Source organism: Alosa pseudoharengus, unplaced genomic scaffold (genome assembly GCF_046254945.1).
Source record: "Alosa pseudoharengus isolate Yale_2024_CS ecotype anadromous, Long Island Sound unplaced genomic scaffold, YU_APseudo_1.1 YU_APseudo_1.1_scf_15, whole genome shotgun sequence".
In the NCBI taxonomy this organism is placed as follows: domain Eukaryota; kingdom Metazoa; phylum Chordata; class Actinopteri; order Clupeiformes; family Clupeidae; genus Alosa; species Alosa pseudoharengus.
Window position 1 is genome coordinate 35,052,340 of NW_027468620.1, and position 10,000 is coordinate 35,062,339.

Consider the following 10,000-nt stretch of genomic DNA (forward strand, 5'->3'; position numbering starts at 1 on the left):
GGTTAGCTGGTGTGTGTGTGTGTGTGTGTGTGTGTGTGTGTGTGTGTGTGTGTGTGTGCATGTATGTGCGTGTATTAGTCTGATGTGGATATGGTTAGCTGGTGTGTGTGTGTGGGGGGGGGGTGTTTTTTCCCGTGGGACACCCTTACCCTGTTAACAGAGATGAAAGGTGTTCTGGGGTGTTGAGTGGCGAAGTGTTGATGCGATCCGGCGCTGAAACATGATTACTCAAATACACACACACACACACACACACACACACATTCCCTCTCTCTTTCTCGTGGTCTCACTCACACACTCCACCCGGTTTATAGTCGACTTGAATCAACCTGAATCTCCCACAACTAGTAGCCAACACAACATACACATTCTAATGCTTATTCTAACACAGTCATGCACTCAGTCATGCACACACACACACACGCATGTTGTATTAAGTACTAGAAAGCAATACTTGAGTAAAAGTACAAGTATCGTACTAGAAAAAGACTTTGGTAGAAGTGAAAGTTACCTTTTAGAATATTACTTAAGTAAAAGTCTTAAAGTATCTGATATATACTGTACTTAAGTATCAAAAGTAATTTTCTGATATTTAATGTACTTAAGTATTTGAAGTAAAAAGTAAAAAGCAAGCGGTTTTATTTTGAACTTTTATTGTGAACTTTATTTTGGCTTTCTTATAGTAAAGCATAAAGCATATTCAGGGTTCCCATATCTTCTTAATCTCACTCATCAAATCAAAATCACATTCTTTTCTAGGACTTTTCAGGCACAATTCTCTTAAGTTCAAAGAACAAACAGCATATTTTTAGATCTGACATCAAAGAAAAAAACAGAAACAGAAATGTCACTTTTGTATGGTCAGGTAAATAAAAAATAAATAACTTATTTATTTAAAAAAAAAAATTACCTGCATGTAGGGAGAACAGTTTGGTCATGTGGTATGAGCATTTCTAGGGCTTACTTACTCCCCAGGTCACTAACTCACTCTCTCTCTCACACACACACACACACACACACACACAGGCCACCTATGTCCAGCAGCTACTAATATGCCAGTCATTAGTTGAAACTGAAAAGGTGTCATCTTCAAAAGAAGCTGGTTTTCAAAGTTGCCAGAATTCAGTGCCCGGGAGTTTCAGGCCCAAGACCGGCCCACGTTTTCCATAGTGGTGGAAATTGGATAAATGAAGCAACATTTCAGCTCTTACTATCCTGTAGTTTTTATTAGTACCATGGTTCAACAAATGTGTAAAGGTTATATAATAATTCACTTCAACTGAAAAGTTAACTAAAGATATTCCACAAGTTAACAAAAACAGAAAGAAAGAAAGAAAGCCTTTGAAATGTAGCTTATCCCACGCTTCCACAAAGAGGCATATTGAACTAATGTTTAGGCTACATGTTTTTTGCATGGGTAGGCTATATTGTTGTTTGGTGATGTAGCCTAAGCTACTCCTTTACTACACCCTCTTCTGAGCAAACAAGGCATATAGGTTTATCATGTAGGGTAATTGCTCTTTCTTACATTAAATAACTTTAATTTATCCTCTCTACTTGTCCCTGTAGTCATGGCCTCCTCATCACTAATTTCGGGCTCATCATTTTCACTGGTCGACTGGTTGATCTGCTGCTCAGTCTCTCCTGGCCTCTTTCTACCATCCATCCTTCCTGACGCTTGTGTTTACTGTAGGGCCGGCTCGGCTATCCGTATCTGAGAAAACTTTTTGGAAAAAACGGGCTATATGGACCCAACCAACTCTTTTTGGGAGGGGAGAACTCCCTCACGTAGGCTACAACCCATGCAGAGGCATTGCATTGGTGTCATGCACAGAATGCGGAACGTGTCCTACTTTAAGAAAAGATAGACTAACGTGACAAATGTCAATATTTTTTTCCTCGACCGGTCCAAAAGTGAAGCGGCCCACCGGGAATTCTCCCGATTGTCCACCCCGGGCCTGATTACTCCTCTTGGACTGAAGACAAGTCCTGAGGTGCTAAATAGCCTTTCACAGGCCGCTGAGGCAGGTAGTGGAGTGTTCAGCTTCACAGAAAGCTCCCAGAAACATTTCTTGCAAATACGGCCACGGGTGTATGACGTTATATTCACCACTACCCTGTTCACTGAGTTCACCACTATCGTCGGGGTGGTCGTCTATGATAACGGGAGGTCCTCCAGTAGGTGCCCGTGCTTCCATGGCGGTTTCAGTTGTGCGTCCTCCTCCTTTAGCAACACACAAGCGCTGAAATAGGGCGCGCAGCGTGCGTAATGCAATCTAGGAGCAGTGATTCGCCAAACCTCCCTTATTGCAGTCGCACACATTTCTTCTAATTATATGTTTTAGTAACGAGTAACGAAGATGCTTAGTGGAAATATAACGGAGTAAAAGTATACATTTTATCTAGGAAATGTAGTGGAGTAAAAGTGAAAGTTGGCATAAATTTAAATAGCGAAGTAAAGTACAGATACGTGAAATTTCTACTTAAGTACAGTAACGAAGTATTTGTACTCCGTTACATTACAACACTGCACACACACACACACACACACACACACACACACACACACACACATACACACAGAGACAAACACATACACACAGATTTTTCAACGAATGTGGACCTGTGTCGGATTCGCTTGGCACTCGTTCAGACCCAATTGCATGCGGTCTGCAATTCCACATAGAAAATTAATGACTTCCGGTCATTTCGAAGCTGCATCTAGTTTAAAATAAAAGGTTAAGTTTAAAATAAAAGCGTTAAAATTGAATCTGAAATAGGTTTTAAAAAAAATTAAATAATTATCAATATTGACTGATATGAAACATATACCGTGATACAGTTTTCAACCATATCGCCCAGCCCTAACCTACACACACTCACACACATACAGTACACACACACACACACTCATACAACACAAGCACGCACACAAACACACACTCCCACAATGCACACAGAGAAATACGGAGAAACACTAGGCATGAAAACACTCACCATTAACACACACACACACACACACCACACACACACAGATAGATCCAGCATGTGTGTTTGTGTGTGTGTGTGTGTGTGTGTGTGTGTGTTGTGCTGAGGCTAAACCATGTGCCAACCCTTAGAGAGCACAGTGCTTTTAACCTAGCGGGGTGCCTGGACAACCCCCCCCCCCCCCCCACACACACACACACACACACACACACGCGCGCACGCACACACATACACTCGCACGCACACACACACACAGATTTACGAGCCTCCATCTTCAGTCCACACACAGCACCACGATTGGCTAAGAGGCACACCACCCCACACACACACACACACACCCCACTCCAGACAGCAACCAGACCGACACACACACACACACACACACTCTGTCTATTACTCTCTTTCTTTCTCTTTTTATCTTTCTGTCATTCTGTCTCTCGCTTTTTCTTTTTTTCTTGTGTGTGTGTGCGTGCGGCTGTGTGAGAGAGGGAGAGAGGTGGATAATGTGTGTGTGTGTGCATGTGTGTGTGTATGTGTGCGTGTGTGAGGAATAGATGATGTGTGTGTATGTGTGTGTAAGTGTGTAAGGGATGAATTAAACTGGGATCTTCATCATCGCCTTCTTAAAACAGCAAAACTCATCCTCTTCATCCTCTTTCAAAACAACCAGCCGTGGAAGACTTGGGGCTACTGTAGGGTTGGTATATATACTCTTTTGATCCTGTGAGGGAAATTTGGTCTCTGCATTTATCCCAATCTGTGAATTAGTGAAACACACACAGCACACAGTGAGGTAAAGCACACACTAACCCGGAGCAGTGAGGTGCCTGCAACAGCGGCGCTCGGGGAGCAGTGAGGGGTTAGGTGCCTTGCTCAAGGGCACTTCAGCCGTGGATGTAGGCATGGGAGAGCAGTGCTCAACCACTTCCCCCGCCCACATTTTCCCTACTGGGTTGGGGATCGAACCGGCAACCCTTCGGTTACAAGCCCGAAGCCCTAACCAGTAGGCCACGGCTGCCACTAGGGCTAGGGTCGGAAGACATGCAGGGTTGGCCGACATGCAACGCTTTTGGATGAACTGTGGAAACAAATGGAAACACAGCTGATTGAAATTCCATCATTGCATTATTACGAATTTCATATTATAGTACAAATCTCTGATGCATATTTGTGAAACTCCTTTGCACAATTCCTCAGCAGTCATTTCTTATCCATCGACAAACAATGTGATGCTACTAAGTGCTAGTGTAACTTTACGCAAGCATGTGTGTGTGTGTGTGTGTGTGTGTGTGTGTGTGTGTGTGTTTGCTACTCTGCGCAAGCATGGCTGAAGTAGGCCAAAGGAACCTCATGGTTATTTGTAGTTACGTCTTGGGACGAAAGAATACACTTCATGCTGGGCTATACTATAATGCCTTTTTGGAAACTATGAAAAGTATTACCAAATGAAAACGACATAGGACAACTTAAACGTGAACTAATATTGAAGATGGAGTTTTGCAGTTTGTCCCTCATGGTGTAGTGATTGTTCAGAAGCATCCACTGATCTGACCACAGATTGTGTTGTTTGAAGGAAATCGTTGTTTTTGTTGCATGTTTTAAATGTGTGGTTAGTGTTAGAGCCTTTTGCAAAGAAAATGTGTCATTTTGGCCAGAGTTTGTCTGTTAGTTTGTGTCAATGTGTGTGTGTCTGTGTGTCTGTTAGTGTGTGTTAATGTGTGTATGTTTGTGTGTTTGTGTGTGTGTGTGTGTGTGTGTGTTGGTTTGCTTGTGCGCGTGTATGTGTTTGTGTATAGGTGTGTTTGTGTATCTGCGTGTGCGTGTGTGTGTGTGTGTGTGTGTGTGTGTGTGTGTGTGTGTGTGTGTGAACACTGCTGGGCATTCTTGGAATTCATCTGGCTGCTGGTGTCCACTGCACCTGCCCCAGTGGCTAGAATCCAGTCTAACTCTGGCATAGAGCACACACACACACACACACACACACACACACACACACACACACACACACATGCACACACACACAGCAACATAAAGACACCACAGTTTGGACACAGAGTCCTCCACACTTATTGGCACCTCTGACAGAGTTGAGTGAAAAAGAGATATCGTAAAAAAAAAATCTTTTGCCAATTTATCTTTGTCTCACAATGAAAACAACGAGGAAAAGTCGAACCTTGTACTGAAACACGTTTATTCTGAGAAACAATACCACATAAAGAACACATTTGCCTCAAAAGCAAAAACACATTTGTGTTTTCAGTTACAAAATGTAACTTAAGCTTTTCTGCCTTTTATATTCAGCTTCTTAAGGTATGTTAATCAGAGTGTCTGTGAACTTTCAAGCAAGAATATAATAAATAATAGTAATAATGATAATAATCATAATAAAAAAAAATGTATAAAGCACTTATAGCCCCGTGCCTAATGTATGGTGGAGGGTCTGTGATGTTGTGGGGATGTTTGTATGGGGGTGGTGGTAGTGTAGTGGTTAAGGAGCTGGGCTAGCATGCAGTAGCCTGTAGGGTGGTGGTAGTGTAGTGGTTAAGGAGCTGGGCTAGCATGCAGTAGTAGCATAGTGGTTAAAGAGCTGGGCTAGCATGCAGTAGTAGCGTAGTGGTTAAAGAGCTGGGCTAGCATGCAGTAGTAGCGTAGTGGTTAAAGAGCTGGGCTAGCATGCAGTAGTAGCGTAGTGGATAAAGAGCTGGGCTAGCATGCAGTAGTAGCGTAGTGGTTAAAGAGCTGGGCTAGCATGCAGTAGCCTGAAAAGTTGTGGGTTCAATATCCGGTTTCCATTGTTGTGCTCTTGAGCACGGAACTGAACCCTGAGTTGCTCCGGGGACACTGCCCCTTGTAATGTGATTGACGTATCTAAGTCGCTTTGTCTTTTAAATGAATATGTGCTAATATATGCCAGAGGCCCTGGGAACCTCATAGCTGTGCATGGTATCATGAACTCCATGAAATACCTGGACATTTTAAATGAAAATATGTTTGTTTCTCCCAAGACACTAAAAGTGGGTCGTGGTTGAATGCTCTAGATGGCCAAGGATCCAAATCAACAGAAAAATGTTTTAGTGAACACAAAATCAAGCTTGTGCCATGGTTGCCATGGTTATTTTAACCCCCTGGTCTGAAAACCACAAAATCAAGCTTGTGCCATGGTTATTTTACACACACACACAGACATACATATTCACACACACACAAACACCCACACACACACATACACCCCCACACACAGAGACAGACCCCCCCCCCCCCACACACACACACACACACGCCCACACACAGGCACACACAGAAAAACAAAACATAACAAAATCAAGCTTTTACCATGGTTATCTCAAACCCCCTGGTCTGAAAACCACAGAAAACCAGTGGGGTGAGCTAGAGAAAGCACAAGAGAGGAGGGAAATGGATGATTTGGAGAAATGCTCTATTCAGGAATGATCCCAAATAGTACAACGGGTAACCATGAAAATTGTGCACTTTTTGAAAGAAACATGAAACTTCTACCATAGTTAGGATATACCATGAGGTTTATTTTCAGATTGGGAGGGAAGTCAAATTTGACCTCAGAGGCCCGGGAGAGGTCAAATCCAAGATGGCCGCCAATAATATTCAAAAGTGCCTCACGTTGGAACCAAACACAGTAGAAAAACACTTAAGGTGTCATTTCCCACTAACTTTTGGGTGCCCATTCTGTATCTGATAACTTTGAAACCACCAGAGTTCAAGAAAATGCATTTATGTAAAGGTCAAGGTAAACAAAACATCAAAATATTCATTTTTTATGTATCCCAATTAATTTCTTTGTTGTCGCTGTATTATTCAGTTATTAGTTGTTATTTCATGAGATGTGTGGCTAATTTCATTTCTTCACAGCACAGCATTATCCACAGGTGACCCCCCTAGACCATTTTCACAGACCACCTGCAATACCACCGCTGGTTGAAAAAACCCTGCTTTAGAGAGTTGTTGCTACAGGCCACAGTACGCACAATGTATAGAGCACTTCAACCGACATATTCTAACAGGTAAACAGATTGACTATGAACAAACAATATTATTACATAATTACATAATATTATTCATGTTGCAAATTAATTTAACCATAGCCAGGAAGGAGTTTTCCTTGGTAGTTAGCTTTTAAGTTAAAAATCATGGACATTGATCAAAATAATTATCCTAGCTAAACTAGAAGATAGTCTGGAACATTTATGTGAGCTGAAGCTAGTTTAATGATTGAACAGATTATATTGTAGATATGTCAGCTTGGTAATGTGAAATTTGTTATGGCTGAAATAGGTAATGTTAACAGAGTAGCCTAGTTAAAGGGACACCAGGCAACGTTTTCGTGTAAATTACTCATCTTCGTAAGTCGGTATATGGTTAAATGACTCATTACAGGGCGAGTGAAGAGTCTCTCGCCCGCCCCTATTGCCTGTAGGAAGAATATCCCGCTTGCAAGTTCAGTGTATCCTACCCGCCGTCCGAAGCAGGCAGGCTAACAAAACGCTAGAGATTGTTGAAAACGTGTGTAGGGCAGAGCCGGCGAAGAAGCAGCGAAAACCCTTGACAGAAGACGCAAAGAAAAGGAAAAGAGCTTCAGACCGAGCGAGGGGGAGTTTCGTAGAGAAAAGGCAGCAGGCTTGCCTGGTGTCCCTTTAAATAGCCGGTCAACCGGGCTTGAACACATTTGTAGCTAGCATGTTAATATAAGGCTGTGTCTTTAATTACTACTTAATTAATTACTTCTTACTGTTAAGACTATCAATTGGGAGATTGTTAGGGCAGGTTTTGTGGTGGACTGATGCTCAATGTTTGTACCATCAAGTACCATGTTGATGAAGGCCAAGAGAGATGGTGGCACAGCCCTCTGCTGGCAGTTTTCTTTGAATGACCCGTCAAAAGAGAAAGATGAATTAAGGATCTCTTTGCGCACTACTTGTGCTGCTCGCATTAAGTGCATGGCATCACTGTTAGTTTGACAGGCTATCATGAGAGCTGGTCCAATGTCCTTCTCAAAACTCAGGAGTGTGTTTCTTCCGGCTATGCCATGTAGACAAGAAACATCTCCATCATTTCGTTTATATGCAGCCTGCCTGGCTCTGTTGTACAATGAAGACAGACAGTGGTGATGGTACTTGGCCTCAATGGAAAGACACACTTCCTCACTGTCAATGTTGTAGCTTGATGCCTTATGGAATGAAGAACCTGCAGCAGGCTCATTGCAAAGGAAGCAAGTAGGTTCTGTGGACGGTGAATGGCTGGGGGCAGATCTTGTACAGTCAAGGTATTTTGTTGTTGTGCTGTAGTTACTTTCCCCCGACTTAGCTCATCAAATGCTTTTTTGTTGAGTTTTAGCTGACATCTCTTGTGCCACTTAGCCTTGTGTCTCTTTGTGTCTATACACACGCAATCTGCCCACAGCCATTCACCGTCCACAGAACCTACTTGCTCCTTTTGCAATGAGCCTGCTGCAGGTTATTCAGGTTTCCATAATGCATGCACCTACAACACTGACAGAAATGTGAGGAACAACTTGGTCTTACTGTAGGTGAACGGATTCACGCCACCAGACTGAAAGAACGACTGCTTTCTGAGCTTCCACATCTGAGGGCACATTCACACGGAAGAGACACACTCCTGAGTTTTGAGAAGGACATTGGACCAGCTCTCATGATAGCCTGTCAAACTGACAGTGATGCCATGCACTTAATGCGAGCAGCACAAGTAGTGCGCAAAGAGATCCTTAATTCATCTTTCTCTTTTGACGGGTCATTCAAAGAAAACTGCCAGCAGAGGGCTGTGCCACCATCTCTCTTGGCCTTCATCAACATGGTACTTGATGGAACAAACATTGAGCATCAGTCCACCACGAAACCTGCCCTAACAATCTCCCAATTGATAGTCTTTAACAGTAAGAAGTAATTAATTAGTAGTAATTAAAGACAGCCTTATATTAACATGCTAGCTACAAATGTGTTCAAGCCCGGTTGACCGGCTTCTTAACTAGGCTACTCTGTTAGCATTACCTATTTCAGCCATAACAAATTTCACATTACCAAGCTGACATATCTACAATATACTCTGTTCAATCATTAAACTAGCTTCAGCTCACATAAATGTTCCAGACTGTCTTATAGTTTAGCTAGGATAATTATTTTGATCAATGTCCATGATGTTTACCTCAAAAGCTAACTACCAAAGAAAACTCCTTCCTGGCTATGGTTAAATTAATTTGCAACATGAATAATATTATGTAATTATGTAATAATATTGTTTGTTCATAGTCAATATGTTTACCTGTTAGAATATGTCGATTGAAGTGCTCATTGTGCGTACTGTGGCCTGTAGCAACTCTCTAAAGCAGGGTTTTTTTAACCAGCGGCGGTATGGCAGGTGGTCTGTGAAAATGGTCTAGGGGGGTCACCTGTGGATAATTCTGTGCTGTGAAAAAAATGAAATTAGCCACACATCTCATGAAATAACAACTAATAACTGAATAATACAGGGACAACAAAGAAATGAATTGGGGTACATAGGGTACATAAAAAATGAATATTTTGATGTTTTGTTTACCTTGACCTTTACATAAATGCATTTTCTTGAACTCTGGTGGTTTCAAAGTTACCAGATACAGAATGGGCACCCAAAGATTAGTGGGAAATGACACCTTAAGTGTTTTTCTACTGTATTTGGTTCCAACGTGAGACACTTTTGAATATTGTTGGCGGCCATCTTGGATTTGACCTCTCTCGGGCCTCAGAGGTCAAATTTGACTTCCCTCCCAATATGAAAATAAACCTTATGGTATAACCTAACTATGGTAGAAGTTTCATGTTTCTTTCAAAAAGTGCACAATTCCCCTTGATTTGAGGGCTTAACCGCTGTACTAAAATCCCTTTTGTACTACAGTACCACGCTGAGTATACTACCATACTGCATACTGCATATACTATTGCACTGCACTCACAACACTACACTGAGTACACTACACCCCTGCACT

General features: G+C 42.2%; 1 protein-coding gene across 2 annotated transcripts in view; it reads left to right on the plus strand.

Moving 5' to 3' along the window:
• hpse2 (heparanase 2) overlaps window positions 1-10,000 on the plus strand; it is a 93,478-nt gene that overhangs the window by 63,947 nt on the left and 19,531 nt on the right. The gene's annotated exons all lie outside the window — the stretch shown is intronic.